Source organism: Carassius carassius, chromosome 23, assembly GCF_963082965.1.
Source record: "Carassius carassius chromosome 23, fCarCar2.1, whole genome shotgun sequence".
NCBI lineage: Eukaryota > Metazoa > Chordata > Actinopteri > Cypriniformes > Cyprinidae > Carassius > Carassius carassius.
In genome coordinates, this window is record NC_081777.1 from 12,504,233 (window position 1) to 12,517,490 (window position 13,258).

The following is a 13,258-nucleotide window of genomic DNA, read 5'->3' on the forward strand; positions in this document are numbered from 1 at the left end:
GTGGGTGGGACATGTCCCCACCACTTTTTGGCAGGGTCGATATTGTCCCTTTGTGAAAAATCCATCATGAGCCTGAGCAGATCACAACAAAAAAATGAGTCCATCGCCACAAAACAGGGAGCAAAGTGGTCTTCAATTGTGATAGGTTTATTAATTCTTGCTTACGCAAGATAAAAAGTGATCAAACCTCATTAGAGAGGAAAAAGACCCAAATTTTTATTCCATGTGGATTACATCACAGGAGATCCACAAAGGACATAACTGGGCATGATCCTCTCAAACTGACAGAGGACAACAGTCCACACCACCTACACCAGGATACAATAAGTAACAACCTCACTAGACAAAACATACACTGAATTTATGGAGGTGGCCAGCACTATGAAACAAAACAATACACATTTTCACAACAACAGCAACAACAACAAAATTGGAATGAATAATACATTTAACTAAATTTAGAGCCATGGATAAATTTTAGTTAATGAAAAATGGATTCTATTAGACAAAAATCTAAGTTGGTAGAGTCTAATTTCCTTTAGAATTCACATAAAACAGAACAACTTCCTGTTTGAATCTCTTTGTCACTAGGCTGGTCCATTCCCACAACACAACAGGTATTAAACATTTCAAGTAATTTTAATTACAAGAATGAACTTTAACAATTTGCTATGTTTATATAAAAATCACATTTTAGCCAAAGAGGAATTTTAACTGGTTTTAATGTTTTAACCTTAAACCAAATAACTAACTCAGTACAATGACAAATAGAGATTGTAAACCAAACCAATATAGTAACGTCCTTTTATTTGATCAACTGCCAAGATGAATATATATAAGAATTGTGTGGTTTAAATCCAAGCCATCACACATCCCCCCACCTAAGATCTCACACTGGTAAGCGGTAGAGGAAATCAGCAGTTGTATTACTTTTCCCGGGCACATGCTGGATGTTAAACTTATAAGGCTGCATAGAAAGGTACCAGCGGGTAATTCTAGCATTGGTATCCCGCATTCTGTTCATCCACTACAATGGTCGATGATCAGTTTCAATGGTAAACTCTCCACGAAGAAGGTAGTACATGAAGGTGTCCAAGGCCCACTTTACCGCCAGGCACTCCTTTTCAACGGTAGAATACCGTACCTCCCTTGGATACAGCTTTCTACCACTGGATGTCTACTGTCTGACTCACCCTGAAGGAGCACTGCACCAATGACATTATCAGAGGCATCAGTCTGCAACACAAATGGCTTTTCAAAATGAGGGCAATAAAGCACTGGCTCTTCACATACCGCAGCCTTTATATCCTGGAAAGCTTCCATTGCTTCCCCTGTCCAGCAAACCCGGTTAGGGCAATTTTTCCGAGTCAAATCAGTAAGGGGTGCCACAGGAGCAGAGAAGTTTGGTACAAATATTCTGTACCAACCCGCCATCCCTAAGAATGATCGGATCTGAGTTTTTGTCTCTGGAAGAGGGCAGTTTTGGATAGCCTCAATCTTTTGAAGCTGGGGTCTAATGACCCCATTACCGACTACATACCAAGGTACTCTATTTCTTTTTTAGCTAGAGCACACTTGGAAGAGTTAATGGTGAGACCTGCCTCCTGGATGCGATGGAAGACCTCCTTCAGATGTTGGAGATGTTGCTCCCAGGATGAACTATACACAATAATGTCATCCAAGTATGCACCTGCGTAATCGGAAAGGCCAGACAACACCAGATCCATAAGCCTCTGAAATGTAGCTGGAGCCCCATGTAACCCAAAAAGCATAACAGAAAAATGGTAGAGACCCCAAGGAGTGTGGAATGCAGTCAGTTCTTTTGCCTGGGCAGTCAAGGGGACTTGCCAGTAACCTTTACAAAGGTCAATAGTGGTTATCCATTTAGCTTGGCCTAGGCGATCAATCAGTTCATCAATCCTGGGTGTTGGATAGGAATCGAATCTAGAGACAGAATTAAGATAACGGAAGTCCACACAAAAACAAAGACTTCCATCCTTCTTTGGAACCAACACCACAGCACTACACCAGTCACTTCGAGAGGGTTCAGTGATGTTCATACTCAATATTTGATCCACTTCCTCTTTTAGAGAGATCAAGAGTCTTTCAGGCACACGATAACTCCTTCGTCGAGGTAATGCTCCATCACAAAGTACTATGTAATGCTGTACCAAACTAGTTCCTCCAGGAGTCTCTTTAAACACATCTCTGCTACAGAGACCTCGAACGTCAGCCTGTTGATGTAATGACAGATGTTGAATTTCCAAAGTATTGACTTTACTTACCAGATTGAGTCGAATACAACCTATTGATCATGAGCCCAACATTTAGCAAGACAGGAAAACATTCTGCCTGAAGGAAGACGTATTTCATTGAGCTAATGCTGTTAAATAGTGAGTTAAATAGAGAGAGAGAGAAAACCTAGTCTAGGGCTATTCTTAAACTTGGAGCTCATTAGTACAAATCCAAACACCAGAAACATTATGCATTTAATGAATAGTGAAACGTTATGAAAAGTATGCATTTTATTTATTCACAGGCTATATGGTTCAAATAACATTTTAGTTCACAACTTTGTTCCATTGTTTAAAAAAAAATGCTTTATTGGCTTAACGTTGCATAGACCTTCAGTTGTTATGCTCTAAAATCCATGCCATTTGTAATTTCACAGTATTTTCACCTCCTAAATCACTAACCTTTAAAGTCACAATTCTATAATGGTCAAATTTAATGACATTATTTTATTATTATTATTATTTTTATTTATTTATTTATTTATTTATTTGTTAATAATTGTAGCCTACATAAACAGGTGAAGCAAAACAAATATTTGGATCATCCCTTATTTTTTCCCTTATTTTCTTAAAGAATAAACACTTATTTTCTACAAGAATAAACATGATAACATATTATTAATTCATATAAATAATTTAAGCAAGTAAAACCTTTTTTTACTTGAATTGAAATGCTATAAAACTAACTTTACAATCTCAAAGAGTTTATAAGTTAAAAAGGGTGAAACAAAGTAAAGAGGCCGCACTATGCATATAAAACGTTTATTTTGCATTAAACTTTATTTAAGTTAAAAAGGGTAAAATGTCACACTGCTTGTCCTACTTGAACTTGTGTTAACAATATAATTAGAACTAACAATATAATAAATTTTTTTACATTAAATGAACAATTCCCGTATAATGGGGCAGCAACCTTTATATCGAACATTTTTTAATCGTCCACAGCTGAGCAACGCGGGAGGCAGATGTGCGCCAGAGCACGCAAAGTGAATGTGATGCACTAACTCATTTTCAGATGCAAAAAAATAATAATAATAACCTGGATAGCCTAGATTAGGCCCAGTCTCTGTTTCTAAGTATAAAATAATTATAATTACGGTTTACCCAAATTTTAACAGATTAGTCGCTTATTTTCGTTTGCTGCGTTTTTTTTTTAAATGCTAAAAAATAAATTACGTTTGTGAGTTAAAAATATATAAGTCATGTATATAAATTGCATTTTAACGAATTAATCACCTATTTTCGTTTGCTGCATGTTTTTTAAACACTCTAAAAAATTAATTCAGTTTGTGAGAGGAAAAAAAAATCATTTATAAGTTGCATTTTACATTTAGAAATAATAACGGCAGGCCTAATAATGTTATAATGTACCAACAGGATATTTTTAGTTCCCTTAACTTTACAACAAACAGTGGTGTCAAAAGTATTGGCATTCATCACTCAAGTAGAAGTATAGATACTACGTAGGGTTTAAAAAGACTTTTGTAGAAGTTGAAGTATCAACTCAAGCTTTTTACTCAAGTAAAAGTGTAAAAGTACTGGTTTAAAAAACTACTTAAAGTATAAAAGTAAAAGTAATGTAAGGGAAAAAAATTTGTCATTAAGGCGTCTGGGATGTCCGGGACGAACAGCAAAATGCTGTTCATGCTAACCCCTCCAAACTCCTGGCTACTATTCCAGACGAGTCGTACTGGTGTAGTCACTGTATGGGGGTTTGGGGCTGTTAGGTGACTCACCCACCACACAGCACACTTCCAGCTGTCCATAACGTCCTTAGTGAGCTTAATAGCAGCTCCCCTCTCTACCATCTCGGTAGTTAGGAAGAGAGACTGGGTTCTCCTTCCAGGGATACTTCGCATCCCAGTCGGGCTGGTCGCTATGCGCATCTCCCTGGTTAGACCTGCCTTTATTATCTCCAGCTCTTTCTCATCAGCCAGGGACATCTCCTTTCCTCCCGGTGAGCACTTTCCACAGCGACAACCTCAACAGATAGGATCACAGGCAGCACTGATGCTGTCCCACTTTAGCCACTCAAGGACCTCTTTATTGCACACTGCTGTCATTCGAACTTCTACTCTCTTTTCTTGCTCCAAATGGCCTCCTGGCCTTCCCACAAAGTGTTCTTCAACTTTGATGGGCTATCGTCCTCATTGAATGAGCAAAGTGGGTCTTCGACCGCCATGCAGCTACCTCCACATCTTCAAAGAGATCTGGATGCACACAACTCACGCTCTTGCCCAGAGGACCATCCCACAACACTAGATTGCCGACCCTTTGCAGTCTTTTTGGAGCTTATCTGCCTTCATGAGTGCTGATTAATAGATCAGTTTTTTTTGGGCGGGCCAGTTCTCCCGGCTCTACTTCAGGGAAAAAACTGCTCTAGCCGCTCCAATTTCACCACTCGATCCACTTTGGCGATGTCTTCCATCCCATAGCAAATAATCTCGTGGAGTTCCTCGGGAGGTCCACACTTTTATTTTCACGAGATACCTTTTTGTATCAACTCTCAACTTCATCGTACCAACACCTGACATGAATGAAGGAGAGCTTGTAACATATACAGTTTCCTGCCCCTCAACGGGCGGATTGACAACAGCAGGCTGACTGTTAACTGGTGGAGTAGAAATAGCAAGGGTTACTGGTTGGTTAACCCTCTGGAGTCGATTAACGCGGATACGCGTTATGAGTCATTTTCTCCTGATAACCCCACTTTTAGTTTTAATTGTACAGATAAGAGCAATACATCAATCGAATCTGTAAAGGGTCTACTTTTTTGGATACAGACATAATAACAACAAAACTGTGTGCACTTATAAAATAAAGATAACAAACAAGCTGTGAAGTTCTCTGCAGCCTTTGTCTGTGCTGATCTTCATTTACAAACACGTCATTAAAATGAACTGTAACTCAGTGAATACTCAATGAAGAGACATGAGAGAGATATCTATAGAACGCTTGACATGTCTACTTTTAAACTAAACAAGTGCCGCCGAAAACCGATATTCTGTGATAAAGTAATCCATATGAAAACAACGCAATGTCCGTTTTTCACGTTTCCCTTCATTATATCTAATGTGACCACGTCCCCGTGCTGAATGCGCTATTCAGATTCAAACTGAAGTGCGTGGCTTGAATACGCCCATAACAGAAGAAAAAGCAGCGAGACTGTTCTTCAAGTTCTTTTATTTTACTGTTTGCTTCGCGATGAGAGGAATAAGACAGAATTCACCCCAAAAAGATGTGATGTGGTTGAGGATTTGAGAAATGGATTTCCTCAGAAAAAAAAAGAATGAAGCACTTTAATTCAGCAGAGATCATAAACATGAGTAAGTCTCTTTTTATTATTTATATACTTGTACTAGTTTTCACATAACGTGTAAACATTTTACTAGTTAGACTTTTTCCAAAGACTTTTTCCAAACTATAATTCCTCACTAAATGTATAATCAAGTGAAACATTATGAAGTTTCAATAACAATATACAATACTATACCATTCAAAAGCTTGATGTAAATAATATAAATGTAACAAATAGATAACTGTAACAAATGTAAAAACAATGCTGTTCTTTCAATTTATTCCCCCTAAAAAACCTGAAAATATTCTCAGCTCTTTTCAACATTAATAATAATAATAGTAATAATAATAATGATAATAATAACAATAAATGTTTTTTTTTTTTTTTTTGTAGAAAATAAGATTGTTAAAACGATTTTTGAAGGATTGTGTGACTGGAGTAATGATGCCAAAAAAATTAAAGTTTGAAAGTCAGCTTTGATTGTTCTAATAAACTGTTTAACTGCTCCCCCAAGTGGATATTAAATTATGTTGTGGGATAATTAAATATATTCTTAATAAACTACAAACATAAAATTATATACATTTATTTTGTCCTCACATTCTTTCTTGTAACTCCTCCCTCATAGTGGCACAGCTGACTGAAAGGCTCATTATGCAGCTCATTATGCGGGCCTTTGTGATATTGATATTCATGATAGTTGACGCCTACTCGCATATGACTTTTACCAACAAAAAGTGTCTTAAAAAATTTAAATCAATATATTGTTTTCTGTAAGTGAGTAAACAAGATGATTTTCACATCATTTAGAAAGAAAAAGTCTAGGCTACAAGCTCCAGTTCTCAAAAATCCCGGGGAACCAATGTTCTGTATGTTTTATTGCCTTATTCAGGTGATTTAACATTTTTAGTTTTTCACTAACCACGCATAACATTCTTTTCTCAAAAATACAATTATGTACATGCATGCATTTCACATATTATTATAGCCCAGTTTGTGCTGATTACAGTGAGATTAGACTTTACCCATTTAGATATTTATAAGAAACACAAATGTCATGGGCATGACAAAACTTCTCCAGGCCCCAAAAATACCCTTAGAGTCCAGAGGGTTAAAGGTAATGCTATCTGCAGTTGTAAGGCTGTTGATATCTGTTATGACATGCCCACTGACCGCATCATGGCCCCCCTTATCTTCACCCCTGCCTCCTCACCATCGTCTTTTAGATCTGTACTGTCCCTCTTCATAACCTCATCCTCACGTCTGTATGCCCGCCCATCCATCAGTTGCTCTTTATCCTCTCTCAATGATAAAAAGAGCATCCATTTGTCTCTTCCATATGGCTAATAATCTCTCCAAGTGTACACAGCCTCCCTGAGTTCATGGAGTTTCCTTTACAGTTTACCACTTTTGAACCTTTGCTGCGTCCATGGCACTTTACTTGTGCCGAATGCCTCAGCTCGATTAAAAGCAGATTTGAACTTTGTTACAAGAGCGTCTGTGTCTGGCTCTGCATACTTAGACCACAGCATTTCTATGATTTTGCTCTCAGTTTCAAGGAACTTGAAGATCCCGTAACTCACTGTCGTCACTTGTAGTGTCTATTTGGCTCAGTGCATCAACATACTCATTACTGACATCAAGGAGTTTGTCATAATCATCCTTCAATCTCGCTAACTCTTCTGACAACTCAACTTCACGTAAACGGCCAGCATTAACTTCAAGGCGGTTTATTCTTGTTGTAAAGATTCGTTGTGCATTTGAGCGTTTCTGCTTTAAACTCTCCAGATCTGTTTTTTGTCATCTGCCATTTCTGTATCTATTTCATCTTGCCGGTGATCAGAATCACTCAGATCACTTTTTAGCAAAAATAATTGTTCAAAAGAATTGTTCAGAAGAATCGACTCAAAAAAGACTCGTTCAGAAAGATTCGCTTCAAAAGAGTCGACTCAGCTGTTATGGCTTGTAGCTGCGTTGTTAGCCCCGCAGCTATTATTATTCACACAGTCTTATGGTTATTCAGCCCTTTAACGGCCCTGTTAGCTCTTGCCTTCGGATCTTCCGTTGCAGTGGTGTTGTTAATGGCCATTTCCTCCTCAGTTTATGGGTCTTCTCCCACGCTCGTTGTCCGTGTATTCTCTAGGAAGGCTCCGACGGCGGTTTACAACTGTCCAGTTTTCTACTAAGCTACCTGCTATAGCTCATTAAACTCCCCACTGGAAGCGTATCAGGACAAGCAAGGCAGATAGTGAAAGTGAAAAAAAGTGAAAGTGAAGTGACATTCAGCCAAGTATGGTGACCCATACTCAGAATTTGTGCTCTGCATTTAACCCATCCGAAATGCACACACACAGAGCAGTGAACACACACACACTGTGAGCACACACCCGGAGCAGTGGGCAGCCATTTATGCTGCGGCGCCCGGGGAGCAGTTGGGGGTTCGATGCCTTGCTCAAGGGCACTTAAGTCGTGGTATTGAAGGTGGAGAGAGAACTGTACATGCACTCCCCCCACCCACAATTCCTGCCGGCCCGGGACTCGAACTCACAACCTTTCGATTGGGAGTCTGACTCTCTAACCATTAGGCCACGACTCCCCTAAAAAAAAGTGAAGTGACATTCGGCCAAGTATGGTGACCCATACTCAGAATTTGTGCTCTGCATTTAACCCATCCGAAGTGCACACACACAGAGCAGTGAACACACACACACACTGTGAACACACACCCGGAGCAGTGGGCAGCCATTTATGCTGCGGCGCCCGGGGTGCAGTTGGGGGTTCGATGCCTTGCTCAAGGGCACCTAAGTCGTGGTATTGAAGGTGGAGAGAGAACTGTACATGCACTCCCCCCACCCACAATTCCTGCCGGCCCGGGACTCGAACCCACAACCCTTCGATTGGGAGTCCGATTCTCTAACCACCAGGCCACGACTTCCCATCCCATCAGATACAACTCGAGCCACTTTTTGAGCATTTCTTGAGTACACATACAGTAAGTAGAAATTCAAAAGGTCCTTTTTCCCGCCGTGGGTACCGCCACTGCAGCGTTTGTAAAGTGCATTTGCAGCTTTTGACCGCTGAGTGGCGCTTTAACCACAAGTTATCAAACAAGCGCATCAGAGCACATTTTCGCAAATAGACGTCAGTTTTGCCTCACTGATGTGTTACATTTGACTGCTTCAGACACGGAAAATGAAAGAAAAACAATATAGTTTAAATATTTAATATATTTAATATGTAATATTCACAGATGAAAGTTTGGTATTTAGGAAGTTATGTGCATTTCTTAGAACGCATTCAAGCAGGATAAATGTCAAGCCTGTGCCTGAGTCTGTGCTTATATTTTGTTTTTAAATTTTGTTTTATTTTACAGCCCTGCTTGTTTTAAGGTTTTTATTAAATATCTGTATAACTGCATGGTCATATTATCGAATTATTTACTGCCATGCGACCTACAAAAGTAAAGCTTGGCGAGTCGATCAACGAGCATTGCTGCAGTTTGATTTTTGGCAGATGTGCTGTGCTTGTGCTCCCGCGGTCGTCTTCATTACGTCAGTTGAAACGTCTCTCTCACTCGCAGTGAGTCTGTGAGCAGCAACAACTTCCCCTCCGCATACACTGATACCAGAAACATGCTCCACCTTCACTCCGTTGATAAAGTATTTCAGTATGTTTGAAATGTTATGTTCATAAGGTAGCCTATAAAAAAATAAAAATAACAGGAGAGTTTCAAAGTGTCTTAGGCTATTGTGTGTAAACTTTTTTCCCTATCACATGCCAAACTAATAACATTGTAAGCATTACATCTTTGGTGATTTCTCCTGTGAAAATTTTGTTTGTGATGAAAATAACAGTACATTTTTGTCATTTTGTTATTTTATCTAAACAGATCGATTAATTTCTTCAAGATTTCAAAATTAGATAGCCTACTGATAATGCACTGTAAGATTACATTTGTTTGAATGCATTATTGCTAAAGCGATTGCGTGTGAATGTGCTTTATCTATTTCAATCATGCTTTAACCCGAAAATAATCAGTAAAAAAACAGACAAACTCTTATAGCCTGTAACATCCCACTCGACTCTTGCGGTCATTGTAACCGTCTGATCAAGCCATAGCTAAATATGTTTAACATTCTTGCTGAATATGCAGTTATATTATGGGCTGTTGGCATGAATTGTACTCGTGATGGAGCGCTCTTGGAGCGAGTGAAAATCACGACACTCATATTCAAGTGTTTTTGTGCAAAAATTATTAATGTGCATTAATGATAGGGAGGTGCCGTCTCATCACTTTTTTCCTGATAATGAATTTATAATTTTTTAATTAACATAATATCGTGGTGTATCACATATATTAGAAATATATCTACAGAAAGCTTGAAATGTTTTTTAATCGAAAACGAATTGTGTAATCTGTGAATGTTGCATTTCTCTGTCGGAGAGAGCCAGCACTGTGAATTTCATCCTGCAGCCGACAAGAAAACATTTGTTTATTAATAAATAATTAAAATGTCTCATTTTTCACAATTATTAGTCTAATTCTGCATGTGCTTTGTTGCAAACTTAATGCATGTGCTTGAGTGCGGAATATATTAAGATTTGATTATGTAAATTTAATATAAACCTCTGATTAGTTGAATATAACAAACGAACGACTAGAACTAGAAAAATCTTACGTGGGGGCAGACCATTTTTTAGTCTATAACCAAAACAACAGTCCTATGTAAACCAGTTCAGCAAGTGAAAGCCTCATAAGACACTGTCCATATGCAATTCAGATAAAGGCAATTCACACCTTTATCTCGACCCCCACAAGTCATACATAACTAATCCCAAAACCCCAACCCCCTCCAGCTGAACTGAATTCAGTCTGTTTTTTGGCTCTGAGGAACGGTGTGTTACTGGGCTGAAGCATGCCTGCACTACTCTTTGTATTCATTATTTTCTCGCAGCCCATATTATTATTTTCACAAGACCATAATGATAATAACAAATCATCAATTAATAATTAATCATTATTTTACGGAAATCATTGTTATTTGTGATCGTGGGTGTTTGCGAAAGGCTTTAAGACCAAGCGGAATCTTCTGTTCCCGCCTCACAGCTCGCGGGACTCTGCTTCACTGTCTGCGGTTTGACTTTACTGAATCTGATTGAGGCGAATACAACTTATTGATCATGAGACCAACATTTAGCAAGGCAGGAAAACATTCATTCTAACGGAAGGAAGATGTATTTCATTGAGCTAATGCTATTAAATAGAGAGAGAGAGAAAGAGAGAGAAACTAGTCTAGGGGTATTCTTAAACTTGGAGCTCATTATTAGGGCTGCAACGATTCGTCGACGTTGTCGACAAAAATCAATAATAGAAATAGTCGACAATGAATTTCATTGTCGAAGTTGTCGCCAGACATGTTTTTTCCGACCGAGTGAGGCATCTCTCTTCATTACAATCTCTGCCGAGAGTCACACATGCGCATTAGCTTCTCTGCTGAGCGATAACATACAGAAATGGCGGCGTCCAACGCAGCAGCTGCACGTACCAAAACATCTAAAGTTTGGGAGCATTTTAGCCTGGATACGGCGAATAAAAAGATTACCTGCATGGTTTGTGAAGCAGTCCTTGCGTATCACGGCAGCACCTCGGTGATGCGTGAACATTTAAAGAGAAAGCACGTCGGACAGTTGAATGAAACGGAGTTTGACTCGCCTCGGTAAGATTTAAATAACATGGAAGCCAATACGTTTTGTTTTGGATGTACATTGTACATTTGTGACCCTGGATCACAAAACCAGTCTTATGTGTAATTTTTTTTTAATTGAGATTTATACATCATCTGAAAGCTGAATACATAATCTTTCCATTGATATATTGTTTGTTATGATAGGATAATATTTGGCCGAGATGAATTGACCACTAAATGTATCTCACAAAATGCACTTAATATTTTTGTTTACTGTTTTATTGCTGCTAATGTGCCTGCCCCTGGTTTACAGGAAGAAAATGTTTACTTGATTTTAATTTATTTTTTCTTATAAAACAAATGTGCCTGTCCTTTATAAAAATGATAGAGTTTCTTTATTTATGCATTTATGTCTATACTGACCGAGCGCTGTGCCTAATTGGTTTTAGACAGGGCATTTTTATTTACTTTTAGTATGAATCGGCCTATCAGCAGCAAAGTTCAATAAAATATGCATTTTTCATTGAAGTACCGCCTTCTTTCTAGTGTTTACTATCATTTTCTACAGAATTAAAGCAATCTCATGCTAAATTGTAGAAAAATTTTATAATTATTCGATTAGTCGACTAATCGTTTCAATAGTCGGTGACTAGTCGACTATTAAAATAGTCGTTTGTTGCAGCCCTACTCATTATATTGAAGTACAAATCCAAACACCAGAAACGTTATGCATTTTATGAATAATGAAATGTTATGAAAAGTATGCATTTTATTTATTCACATGCTGTATGGTTTCAATAATATTTTAGTTCACAACTTTAAGTTCCGTTGTTTAAAAAAAAAGCTTTATTGGCTAATGTTTCATAAACCTTCAGTTGTTATATGCTCTAAAATCCATGCCATTAGTAATTTCACAGTATTTTCACCTCCTAAATCACTAACCTTTAAAGTCACAATTCTATAATGGTCAAAATTACTCAGGCCAATGGTATTTTTTAATGACATTATTTTATTATTATTATTATTTTTTTTTTTTGAATAATTGTAGCCTACATAAATAGGTAAAGCAAAACAAATATTCAGATCGTCCCTTATTTTCCCCCTTATTTTCTTAAAGAAAAAACATGTATTTTCTACAAGAATAAACATGATAACATATTATTAATTAATAAAAATAATTTAAGCAATTAAAACCTTTTTTAGAGTTTATAAGTAAAAAATTGTAAAATGTCACAGTGCATGTTAAATAGCCTATGAACTTGTGTTAACTATATAATTAGAACTAACAATATAATTCGATCTTTTTAAATGAACAATTCCTGTATAAAATGGGACAGCAACCTTTATATCAAACATTTTTAAATCGTCCACAGCTGAGCATCGCGGGAGGCTGATCTGCGCCAGAGCGCATGAAGTGAGTGTGATGCACAAAGTCATTTTCAGATGCAATGAAAAAAAGAAAATAAAATCCCTGGATAGCCTAGATTAGACCCAGGCTCTGTTCTGAAGTATAAAATAATTTGTAATTACTGTTAACCAAGAGTAACAAATTTTAACGGATTAATCGCCTATTTTCACTTGCTGGATGTTTTCTTTATTTTTTATTTTTTAAACACGCTAAAAAATAAATGAAGTTTGTCAGAGGAAAAAAATATATGAGTCGTGTATCCAGTAGGTAGACAGCCTAATTGGGCTTAACAACCGCGTAACTGTAATTCAGTCGCGTGTTAAAATCATTCGTGAAACTACCGCCAGGGGGCGCAAAGGGACGGATTGCGAAATGAATGTAATTGTAAAATGAAATAAAAGGAAGAAAACAACAATAACATTATGATATAACATTGTAACGTCTTAAAAAAATATTCAAACATTTACAGTGAGTTAATTTTAAAACGTAAGATAGTCTTAGGCTACAGTCTACTCATCAAAAATTAAAAGAAGACCTTTAAGTCAAAGGATCATATGCATGCTATTGTTAT

At 37.6% G+C, this 13,258-nt stretch overlaps 1 protein-coding gene across 7 annotated transcripts in view; it reads left to right on the forward strand.

Annotated features, from left to right (window-relative positions):
* Positions 1-13,258, forward strand: part of def8 (differentially expressed in FDCP 8 homolog) — a 196,754-nt gene that overhangs the window by 61,649 nt on the left and 121,847 nt on the right. The window lies entirely within an intron of this gene.